Source organism: Podarcis tiliguerta, assembly GCF_965153285.1.
Source record: "Podarcis tiliguerta genome assembly, chromosome: 5".
NCBI lineage: Eukaryota > Metazoa > Chordata > Lepidosauria > Squamata > Lacertidae > Podarcis > Podarcis tiliguerta.
The window spans coordinates 72,236,921-72,249,908 of record NC_139538.1 but is presented as its reverse complement, the minus strand read 5'-3'; the positions used below and the strand labels follow the sequence as shown (position 1 = coordinate 72,249,908).

Genomic DNA, 12,988 nt, shown 5'->3' with positions numbered 1-12,988 from the left:
ATTTGTGTGTTGCCCCACCCCCCAAGCCTCGCAGAGGCAGAAGCTACACTCCTCCTTGACCTTCTTCCCAGATTATTATTTCCCTCTACACATCTTGATTGGCAGAGGAAGTAGAGTGCTGACCCACTTCTTTATCCTTCCCTAGCCAGCGCAATGCAGGCAAGCCATATGCCTTTCTCTGTCTAGTGTTGACTGGTGGTGCTGAAGGCCAATGGTGCCCATCCTTGGTTTTTCATAGGTTTTCGTCTTCTCTGGGGTCCTCCCTATTGCCTTCACAGAACCTTAAAAGTGCACCACAGGTCTGTATAGTCTCACAGAGTTCTCACACTCTTCCTTTCTCCTTAGGGCTTGTTAGGGTACCCAGCGTTTGATTTTAAACATATCTGTGTCTGTCCCCTGCTCCACTCTGCTCCAAGATGGGTCCCAAAGACAGACCAAGGGCTGGGAGAGCCAGGATAAAATATGGCACTGCATGGGAGGAGACAGAATTGGAACCAAGTGTAGCGTGTTGAACACAGCTTGGCAGAATATGATCTTTACTGGCTTTCCAGATCTAGGACAGGACACCTAACAGCAAGGATCACGGAACATTACAAGCAGTAAATATTAAGCTATATATAAACTACATAATTATGTAGAATAACATAATAAAATACCATGTGATACATTTGTAACAAAGGTAAGGTAAATGACCTCTGGACGGTTAAGTCCAGTCAAAGGCGACTTTGGGGTGCAGTGCTTATCTCGCTTTCAGGCTGAGGGAGCCGGTGATTTTTTTTCTGTCAAGTTTAATGATTCATGAGAGGGAGATGGAAATCTGGCTCGGGAAATTCCCTCTACAGTGGTACCTCGGGTTAAGTACTTAATTCGTTCCGGAGGTCCGTTCTTAACCTGAAACTGTTCTTAACCTGAAGCACCACTTTAGCTAATGGGGCCTCCTGCTGCTGCTGTGCTGTCGGAGTAAAATTTCTGTTCTCACCCTGAAGCAAAGTTCTTAACCTGAGGTACTATTTCTGGGTTAGCGGAGTCTGTAACCTGAAGTGTATGTAACCTGAAGCATATGTAACCCGAGGTACCACTGTATTTGTTAAATAAAAGAAAGGTGCTTCACATACAGTATTCTAATCGCACACAGCATCATGTTATAACACAGCATATTCCAGTGAGATCATATTTTATTTCTAAGATATAACTCTCATAAAGTTTTATAAATGTAATATAAATGGATCCTGATAAAGCAATAGCATTTCACCCAAATAACAAGCCAAAAAGGGAATCTCTAGAACAGAGGGTTCTTAACCTGTGGTCCATGCATGGGCTTCAGGGAGTCTGTGAACTGACCACACACAAAAAATCCCAGTGCAATAAAATCTTGCAAAAAATGTGCATATTTCTGGGGAGGAGGTCCACAGCTTTCAATAGATTCTCAAGGGGGTCCATAACACACACACACACACACGGTTAAGAAGTACTGTTCTATAAGTTATATGTGACTTTAATGGTGCATAACCTTGCCTTCCTCATGCTCAGTGGACCATATCAAAATCTCAGTTCCACCTCAGCTGGATGAGCAACAGTTCCTCAACTTCTTCCTTCAAGCTCACTGTAAACTTTTCACGACCTGGGATAAAACCCAGGAAGGAGAAAGAAGGGTTCCCACATCCCTGCCTGTCTGCCTCCTCACCTCAGAGTGAGGAACATTGTCCCCCACAAAGGCTTGCCTCTTAAAATTCATAGGTGGGTGGTGGGTGCCCCCCTCCCCACCAGAGAGTGTGGTGCATTATTCAGTTGTGTGGTGGGTATGTCATAAGGGCACCCCATTGTCTTTCAAGACAGACAGCTGCCAACATAATCTTGCCCCGGTGGGCAGCTTGGCTGCTGCATTCTGTACCAGTTGAAGTTTCTGAACTGTCTTCAGAGGCAGCCCCATGTACAGTGGTACCTCAGATTACAGACACTTCAAATTACAGACGCTTCAGGTTACAGACTCCGCTAACCCAGAAATAGTACCTCGGGTTAAGAACTTTGCTTCAGGATGAGAACAGAAATCGTGCTCCGGCGGCGCGGCGGCAGCGGGAGGCCCCATTAGCTAAAGTGATGCTTCAGGTTAAGAACAGTTTCAGGTTAAGAACAGACCTCTGGAACGAATTAAGTTCTTAACCCAAAGTACCACTGTATAACATGTTGCAGTAATCTAATCTAGAGGCTACCAGAGTTTAGATGAGAGAAGTTGGGCTATCCCGGTCCAGATAAGGGCACAGCTGGGCGATCAGCCAAAGCTGATGGAAGGCACTGGGCACCACTATGTACACTTTAGGTACACTCAATATACTGCTTCTGGCTCCAGGGCAGACTCCCAATGAACAACCCTGTATGATCCAAGTCTTTGTAAACATGAATTTGTTGCACTTGTTCTTAGGAAGTGTACACCTCATGGGTGTCATGTATTTTTATAGAAAAGAACTAACTTTGTTCTTATTGTACTTCACATCATTAATATTTATTAGTGAGGATGGGGTAAAGAATCAAAATGGGACACCCTTTAACAACTGCATAATATTATTGCAGCCGACATTCCAGAAATGTCTGAAGTTTGCTCTTGCATCACTTCCAAGACAGGTAAGATGTGTAAATAATGAATTTGCGCTATGCAGCTCTACGCCCACTCTGACAAAAACAGAATGGAAAGCAGCTTCTCTGACCTAATTATTACACTCGAGAGACCACATTGGCTGTGAGTCCTGGAAGGACTGCTCCCTGCCTTGCAGGCCTTTTCTACCTGGACTGCGAGGGTGTGGCTTTGACTGGCTCCAGCGACAAAAATGGAGGCTGCTGAACAGACACTTGGGCTGGGGTGTTTTGAGGGTGGTTGTTGCTGTGGGGTGTGTTTTTTTTTTTTGTATCTTTATTTTAGATCTTGTTGTGATTTAGGTGGAAATTGTTCAGTTTGGTTGTGTATTTTTGAATGTTTTATTTATTGTTTATGACTATTTTTGATGTTTTGTTGTAAGCTGCCTTGAGCACAGTTTTAACTGTGGAAAGGCGGCATACAAATAAAATTATGTATGTATGTGTTTGTTTGAATGAATGAATGAATGTAAGGATGTAAGATGTTAGATAGAAAGCACTTTTTTTTATTTTGCTTTAAATATTCAAAACTTCAGAGTTCTTACAAATTCCAGTACAAAATTAATGGTGACATTTAAGTCTACGCAAGTCGTGGTTCCGTTTTAGGTCCACTCAGCTTGTGACCCACTAAGCAAAATTCAGCTTCATGAACCACCTGTTCTTTTATATTCGCAGCTGGATACCTGTGTCTGGGGGGCTGCGTTCAGCTTGGCGGGCTACAAGTTCTGCAGGCCCAGTTTATTTATTAAACAGGCTGGAATAGTGGCAAACAAACACATGCATTTGTAGAGAGAAATTTCTTTAAATTTACACACATAAAGTGACATTAGAATACCCAAAAATACCAATCGTTTTTAATTTTATTTTTTAATAAACTGGATTCTAGGACTTTCATGTCTTGCTTGTGAGGTTCCAGAGGCAGCTGTCTGGCCAGCGTTAAGACAAGGCTTCTGGACTAGACAGAATTTTGCTTTGATCCAGGCAGTTCTTTTCTGCCCTTTGTGTATACACCAGCCATGACAGTGCTTCCTATGTACTTGTGGTTCAGCTCAACCGATCTTTTGCCCACGTTCATGTCACTTATTCAGGAACATGTACAATTTGTTATTCATGAGCAATAAACAGAAAACAGTAACACTGTATGAGAATCCTTCTATCTGCAATAGTATCAGTAAGTCAATCTACCCAAAGCAAATGGATCTGGGTATGACGCAGGAGCCAGGGACAGCAGCCAAAAAAATCCCAAAATCAAATGTAGCAGCCTCCCCCGTCAGCTACGATGATGGTGTCTAAGCTCCAGACAATAGAAGCATACAAAATGCAGCTAAGGAAGATATATGCAAACAATTGCATCACAGTGCTGTAAATCAGGCACAAAGTCACGACCACAGTGGTTCTTCATACAAGCTCCAATCATGCTTCAAGGTCAGGGAGTGCTGCTTTTGAGACAGTGATGAGTCCTCTGAAGGATGCTCAGTCCATTCTGAAAGCAGTTCTAGGGCAAGGCTCCCTAGCACTTAGGAATCTCTCCTGAAATAATTATGTGCACAGAACACTTGCTGACTACATATTCATCTTTCCCAAGAAAAGGATTCTTAGGTGCAGCCTTGTAAGCTGAGCCCACAAAACATTTCTTCCAGCTCATCTGCTCATTTGAGTAGAATCTTGAGCTGACATAATAGGCTGTACCATTTCAGGCTAAAAGTGAGGGGTGATTTTTTTTGTAGTGTGCTCTCACTTTTTTAAAAAAATCCTGAACTCCCCACCCCCTCCACCCACCCCTTCCCTGCAAGCATGATGCAAACTCATCAAGGAGAAAGGTTCAAGTTCAAACTGTTCTCTATTCTAGTTAAAGGGAGCAGTGTTGTTTTTAAACACAGGGCATTAAAATATGTAAGTATACTGATGTGGAAACAAGGTTGGCACAGCAGTGATGACTCACCTCATGGGGTACCAATGGCGCTTCCCTGTTCCTCCCTGATTACCCCCACCCCCCAGTTTGTAACTATGGGGATGCATGTGTGTTCCACTGGTGTGTTTCCCTCATGATGTGATTGTAAGAATAGACTTTTTTAAAATAATAAAAAAAGCTTTTTCAGTGCATGCTTATTCTGGGGGTGGAGATACCAAACCCATTATGATACAGTGAGTAAATGCTACAACACTGGGCAATTCTAGTAATTTATGATTCAATGTAGAGTGTAGCAGATGACCCTACCTCAACAATGTAGGAATAGCAGTTGTTCTGGATTAAATAATCATTTACACAAAGCTGTGGTTCTGTGTATGAAGGTTGCGACATGGGGCAAATTCATTTATTTCTAGAATGGCTACCCCACTTCTCAAATTAAGTCAGAACCCAGGGCTGTGAAAAATATAATAAAAGCACTTAAGAATCAATATAAAAATCAAACAACATAAAAACTAAAGCAGCTAATAATAATAATAATAATAAATATAAGGTAAAATCAACTGGTGAAATGGTTGGTGAAAAACAGCATTCATGGAAGCAGAATGTTGTTGAGGAGGAAAATGGAGGAGATCTCTTTACGTCAGAAAAAGCCCAGTCTCCAATTGCCACCCACATTATCTCTGAAGGCAAGAGTACAAGCTACACAAATCTGCATAAGGAAAATAACAATTCTGTAAGGAAAAGCATTCTTTTTATTTTTGGATGATGCATGCATGGGACACAACAAATATGATCTCAATGAGACATTTCCTCTTGTGTGGAAGAGAGAAGGAAGATGCTGAAATTCTTGCTTAGAGACCTTACAAGCTAGACTGGCACCTGAGGGAGGGGGAGTCTGTCACCTGGCATTGCCACTTCTGATCTGTTCTTGAAAGCTTTTTAATAGTGTCCAGTTCCTTTTATAGTTTTGGCCTCTGTCCTGCCCAAATTAGAACTGAATTTTCTTGGCTGCTTTTACTCCTGTTTTCACCCTCTATTTTAGTGGATTTTGGAGGGATTCCCCCTCCCCCCATATCTTCCCAAACAGAAATTAGCTGCCTTCAGAAATAAGATGGGATACAAATTTAGAAAACAACAAAAGCCTGGGCAAGACACAGAGCAAAGGGAGGCAAAGCCTAAAAATACCAGATGAAATACAATGTATTAACAATATTAATGTGTCCAGCAAATTGCAGCATGTTGCCCCATTCAAGGGCTTGATGTAGCTGCTCATTTAAGGAGTGTGTTGCTTGGGCAAGACATCTGGAAGCATGATGCCTTTTCATCCCCTTTTTCATAAATTTATAACATAGAAGGGCTGATGTCCCAATACTCAAGAGGACCTTCCATCAAAACTCAATTTCAGCAGGAGCTACTTGACATGATCAGGGTCTTGCACCATGTCATATGGAATCAGGTTCTATAGCATTTCAGTTCGGAGAGACCTATGCAAGTAACTGCGATGCATCTAACAACCCCTTCTCCCAGCCAGAAACAGCATCCTGTTGCTACTGCAAAAAATGGTGCCTAATTTGCTTATCTTTAGAGGACATGCTAAAGTAGGACACTCAGCTTACATTCAGTCCAATGTGAAGAGTTCATTCCAGCTTAGACTTTTTCGCTCATCACGTGCCAGCTGAACTTGTACAGATTTGTTCTCCTGTCTGCAATAAACACGTACAAACTGACGCCGTGATCCTGCTAGTCATTTCTGCCCATTAAATGTTCAGTATGCCAACGGAATGTGATTTGTGGCCATCCCAAGTAGTACAGCTAGTTTACGGAAGGCATCCATTAAAGACCACGTGTACCGTTTCAGTTCCACGGAGATGCCCCAAGGAGTACCTATAATGTTACTTGATGATCCTAAACATTTTAAATAATCAATGTGCGATAATGTGGAGCATCTACTGATGAAAGTAGATTACCTATTTTGTTAGAACTCCGATAATGTTGCATGATGAATGTGGATAGAAGAACTGTGCCTCAGAGCTGAAATAAATCAATTTCACACACCCCTCCCAAAAGCTCCCTTGAAAATATGGATGCTAAATATCCCCCCAGATATCATCTCAATATTCAAATATTTGCCACAAAGCACACCTAGAAGTTCAGGATCTGCTTTTCCATAACTAGCTCCTGCATAGCTGGATCAGTGTCTACATGGTCCGTCCACCTGAGTACTGAGAATTCGGATGAGTATTTCACACAGCAGTCAGCATCTCTTCTCACATACAAAGGCTATATAACTAGAGAGAGGCTGCCACACAGTCAGGATCACATTCAAAGGGTTTCATAGTTAGTTATATCAATATCTTACAGTCATCAAGTTCCAGTGCTTGGTGTTTTGATCATTGCTATTGGACAGATGACACACAATGGCATTTGAGATCTGACAGCACTGGGAGGTAGGCAGGTGATAGCATTCGACAAAAGCATTTATTGATGACGTTCTATTTCATCATTGACAGCCCATGGCTTATGAGAGTTTATATTTAATGCCTGCCAAAATATTCATAAGAAGAAAACAACAAGTAACCAAAAGAGGGGGGAGGGGAGGAGTGCCAAGAGGTCCCTAAGAACTTGAACTTCAAAACACAGACAAAGGTTCGAAAGCCCAAACGCAAAGTTGGGGGTGCGGGGTGGGAAATCACTTTCAAAATTAAACGGCAAAACGAGAAGATAAGGTGATGTTTTAAAATAATGCATATATTTGTGGCTGTGGGTATTCTTTTCAGCTCCGACACACATATATATTCCTCTTCACTTTTGCCTTCTGTACTTTGCAGAAAAAAGCAACCATTTTTCTACACTGAGGTCCTGCTATTCCTCTTGAAGATGGATCTAGGAGGGCAACCCAATCTGTTTATGCTGTAGTCGCTCAGGTTTTGAAGCACATCCGGCTATGGCAATTTGATTTGCATATAAAAATATCAGATCTTAGGAATGTAAAATAAGATTTCTTATAAGATTAAACTGCAATACAGTGGTACCTCAGGTCACAGACGCTTCAGGTTACAGACGCTTCAGGTTACAGACTCCACTAACCCAGAAATAGTAACTTGGGTTAAGAACTTTGCTTCAGGATGAGAACAGAAATCGCGCAGTGGTGGCGCAGCGGCAGCAGGAGGCCCCATTAGCTAAAGTGGTACCCTCAGGTTAAGAACAGTTTCAGGTTAAGAACAGACCTCCAGAACGAATTAAGTTCTTAACCTGAGGTACCACTGTATATGGATGTTAGAAGAATGTTTGAGTAAGGACCAGAAAATGAATGTGGTTTAATAAGATTTTAATTCTGGTTTTGCCTCATGGCACTCAAGAACATTGAAGAGCTTTTTCCTCTCATGGTAGCTTTGCATTTAAGTGTTGTATTGCAAGGAACAGCTCATTGCTTGAGACATTTGGAAGTGAACTGGCTAAAACACTCAAAAATGCACTGAACAGAACAATCCTCCCTTGTCAGAGCAATAGAAAAGATGACCTAATAGGTCTTTTCCATCTTAGATCCTGTCATCACAATCTAGTTTTCCTTTCTGAAGACAAATTTTATGCATTACTCTCTCTACCTTCCATTATAGCAAGATGCTGTTTTGTATAAGAAGAATTAGTTTCAAATTTTCTGGAGTCCTCTATTGACCTTGAAGGCTGCGCCTTATATTCAATACTTTTCATATATAACTTCAAAAGTTAACATTTTTGAGCAGAGCAATCCAGTTTGTCACCAACTATGATCAAAAAGTCTACGGTTAGGACTGTGATTCTGGAGAAGCACAAAAATGTATTATTTAGCCACAGGCTTTTGACGTATCCATTTGGAATTCAATGCTATGTGAATTTCAACTTTGTTTTCAAAAAGCAGCTTTCCACCTTTTATGGTTGCAAATATGCGATTAACGTGTGTGTGAAAATCCCTGCTGAAATTGATGAAACACTTTGATTGATTCAAAGGGAGCTCTGATTAATTTGGGGTAACAGATTTAAAAATAATTATTATTTTAAATCAGAACACTTCTTAAATCAGAGCAGGTGCCTTCTTAGGCGAGATACGTGCTCTTCTTTGACATAGGAAAAATTGCTTTTTAAAGATGGCACCTACATTGGCGAAAAGCAAATAAATAATACATTTTCTTCTTCAAGGAAACTGTCTTATTTGTATGCAAGTTTAAGACAGTCATGTAAAATCCACCCTTCTATTTCCATTAATATGCTTACATAATTAAATGACTGACCATGCAATGATGTCCCACAACATTCAATGGGTCTCACTCCTAGGTATAGGATTACAGCCTAAGATTTATTTAACAGGATGGGAAGCCCTTTAAAATTCTGGGGAATTCAAGCACTCACATTGAAAGGAATCACCCATCCAAGTTAGATCTAAAGCAGCATAAATCAAGACGCACAGCAATGGGAGAGGAATAACTGCATATAGAATGGAAGGATTTCAAGTGCGTGGTCAAACAAAAAATATTCAGATGGGTGTGCAGCTGATTATTCCTGAGGCAATGAAATGCACACCTCTCTTCTTTTATCTTGTTATGACCCATAGTTGGAACAAATCAACAGAACTGGCTGACAGGCTACAGAGTCCAGCTGAAAAGTTGGCAACTGTGTGGGAGGGAGGGATCCTTTTGAAAAACATGCATGGATGTGGATCTGAGTGGCCTCATCCTACCTATGTTCTCCTTCTATTCATAGGTATACGTCCACAGCATCCCAGATTCTGGCATGCTGTGTATTTCCTGGAAGGCCACTGTTGCTGGCTGGCTGTCAGGCTGACCCAGGTAGCGGGGGCAGAAGAGCAGAGGGAGAGGTTGGCTTTCCCAAGGACTCTCAAATTAAGCAGCACACATTCCTGGCAAGGGACCTGGAACTTGACAGGAGTGCAGGGATAAGCTGCCAACTAGCACAGGGGGGGGGGGGGGACAGGGCACCTGAGAATTGACACTTAAATAGTAAACTTTTCAAAAAGTGCCTTGGAGAGCTTGTTAAGTCGATCACTTAAAGTGAGGCACAGCTTAAAACCATCTCTTACAATGTTTAATTAAAACAAGAGGTAATTTCCAAAGCAAATATACATTTCTTCTATGGGGTAATTCCTGTATAAGTGGATATAATAATTCAGACCCTGGGATGCCCAACAGCCAGACCACAGACCCAAAAGAACATTAGCCAGCCCCCTGAAGCCTGTAAAATTGCAAATCAAAATCAGGTAGAAATAAAAATTGGTTCAGCTTCACTTTTAATGGAAATAAGCAATTGGGAGGGTGGATTTTACATGACCCCCCCTCCATGCACTGAAAGGTGGTGCAGGAGCAATGTGGCCAAGCAATGGTCCTCCCCATGCAACATCACACACTCTCCAAAGATTATGTGCCTACTTGTCTTTTTCATGTCTAAATGCATATGGAGCTGCTGTTAGATTTTAACAGAGATGAGCTGCACATTCAACCATACACAGGGAATCTGATGGCAATAACTCCCATGCTCTTCAATGGGAAGGAAGCACACATAAGCAATGGCAGGGCAAAGCTCTGGATGGGCAGGGTTCTAAAACTTGGCCTCTTTTGCAGCTCCCGTTCATTTCAGAGGGGCTAAGAGAATCATAGAAGTGTAGATTTTGACAGGACCACGAGGGTCATCTAGTCCAACCCCCTTTGGCCCAAAGTCGGGCTTGAACCCATGACCTTGAGATTAAGTGTCTCATGCTCTACTGACTAAGCATGTTCAGGAGAGCTTTCCTGTGGCTTGTGTTGTCATTTGCAAGGTATTTTTTCCCATTTGTTCTTACAACACCCCTGCTAAGAATCCTGCTTCAGTTCACCCAGTGAATGCAGTTCTGTGTCTCTCTCCCCCCCACTCCGGCACATGAGAATAAATAGTACAAAATAAAAGAAACTACATGAACAGGCACACTCCATAGAGGCTGCAGGATTCAGCTGATATTGGTGCAGAATTTGGATTGACCATGAACAAAATTTTATTTTTAGGTGAGTACAGAACAGGTGAAACTATACAAAAACTAATGATACAACACAGAGATTATCGTACCCACAACTCCATAATCACACCATCAATTTTCTCAATGCTCGAGACCCCATCTGGAATAATTTTCCTGAGGCCAAGGAACACACACACACACACACACACACACACAGAGAGAGAGAGAGAGAGAGAGAGAGAGAGACCTTTTCTGTTAAGGTCTGCTTAGTCTTTCCTTTCTCACTTTTTTTAGGGGTGGGTAGGGGAAATCATATGCTGCTACTGTCCTTCTGAAGCAGCATACAGAAAAGTATTAACACAACACAGCAATCTACAGTAAGCCTCTCTTTAGAGGTGACTCAGAATGATTGGATGCTCAGTCACTGAGAGATTTGTTGCCGGAAAGCCTCTGTGTGCTCAGTGTTGAACAAAGGCCAAGGTTTATTGCTTACCCTTTAGAAATGTCTTTCTTTCACTCTTTCTTTTTCTTTTTGGACAAGCTCTGTTTCTACCCAGCCCAACAACTAACAGGGGAAAAACAATGCCTAGATTTCAAATTAATGCTTTGTTGTTGTTTAGTCTTTTAGTCGTGTCCGACTCTTTGTGACCCCATGAACCAGAACACGCTAGGCACTCCTGTCTTCCACTACCTCCCGCAGTTTGGTCAAAGTCATGTTGGTAGCTTCAAGAACACTGTCCAACCATCTCGTCCTCTATCGTTCCCTTCTCCTTGTGCCCTCAATCTTTCCCAACATCAGGGTCTTTTCCAGGGAGTCTTCTCTTCTCGTGTATTTAGTCCAAATAGAGAAAAAGTCAACATCATCTTGGCTACCAGTCTTAAGCAAGGTGGATTGCTTTGAGGTTCACTGATATAGCTACTCCCTGTGTTATTCTAGCAGTTGTTTGTAAAGCCCCCCCACCAAGACACCCTTTCTAAATTGATTTGCCTGCAGAGAAATCCCTGTGTGTGCTACAGGTGTATTGTCTAGGCCAGGGATGGAGAACATCCTGTCTGGAGGACAAATGCAGCCCTCCCAACCAACTCTTATCTGGTCCTGTTTCAGACCCGTTCTTAGCCCTTTTGCTCAGCAGGGACGTGGTCCTTAAACTTTGCTAATGCATCTCGCTTGAATGGAGGGAGAGTAGAGAGGTGTGTGTGAGTCTGTGTAGAAATTAGCTGAACAAAGGCGAAATCTACAGTCACTGCTCTGCCCACCCCTGGCATGTGCCTTCCACTCTCATGCCCCAAAGGGAATACAGCTGAAAAAGGTTCCCCACTCCTAAAGGTGTGCTCTTGTGACTGTAAGGCTTTGCCACTGCCCCACAGACTGTGATAATGAGCATGTCCTACATCCCCCTGCATACCACAAGGGATGCTTGCCAAGACATCATCTGCCAGGGGAGCTTGCCTCCCACTAGGCACCTCTTCCCAGGTTAGGCCTGGGTTTGCTAGGAACACAGCCAGTAGGACAGGAAACGAAGTGGGATGGTTAGGCCAGACACATTTATGTTCACCTGGAAAGTAATGAACACAGCCCTTTTCAGTGTATAAATATGTAAAGGTATTTCGATGATTCTGTATACAGCTTCAGTCCCCCTTGCATTCAATATCAGCTCCAGAATTCTCACTTCTGGATTTGACCCTGACAAAGCTCCAATTCCCTCTACATGGACAGATTAAAGGTAAAGGTACCCCTGCCTGTACGGGCCAGTCTTGACAGACTCTAGGGTTGTGCGCCCATCTCACTCAAAGAGGCTGGGGACCAGCGCTGTCCGAAGACACTTCCGGGTCACGTGGCCAGCGTGACATCGCTGCTCTGGCGAGCCAGAGCCGCACACGGAAACGCCGTTTACCTTCCCGCTAGCAAGCGGTCTCTATTTATCTACTTGCACCTGGGGGTGCTTTCGAACTGCTAGGTTGGCAGGCGCTGGGACCAAACAACGGGAGCGCACCCCGCCGTGGGGATTCGAACCGCCGACCTTTCGATCGGCAAGCCCTAGGCACTGAGGCTTTAACCCACAGCGCCACCCGTGTCCCCAACATGGACAGATTACAAGCACATTATCCATGAGGCAAGGTGAAAGTGTACAATGGTCACCTGTTATGCACATTAACCTTATTGCCAACGTATACATATAAAAGGTTTGCTACCCTTTCTAGGTGCATCGGCACATTTGAGTTTTTAGGTGAGTCCTTTGATCATTGCCCCCATTGGCCACTTCTGTCCTTCAGCCCTATGCACTTTTCAAGGGAGAAAAGGGGAACTACATCATGACTAAGGGGGCAATGGGAGGTGGGGAAGTCCCAGATATTTTGTGGGTGTCAAGAGAACAAGAGGAACCACTGCAACCCCAAGCACTATGTTGGTGACTCCAGTATGTATGTGCTGCATGAATTTATATGTTCCTGCACGCACACAAGGTTAC

The 12,988-nt window shown here is 42.9% G+C and overlaps 1 protein-coding gene across 42 annotated transcripts in view; it reads right to left on the bottom strand.

Annotated features, from left to right (window-relative positions):
• ANK3 (ankyrin 3) overlaps positions 1-12,988 on the bottom strand; it is a 376,227-nt gene that overhangs the window by 211,154 nt on the left and 152,085 nt on the right. The gene's annotated exons all lie outside the window — the stretch shown is intronic.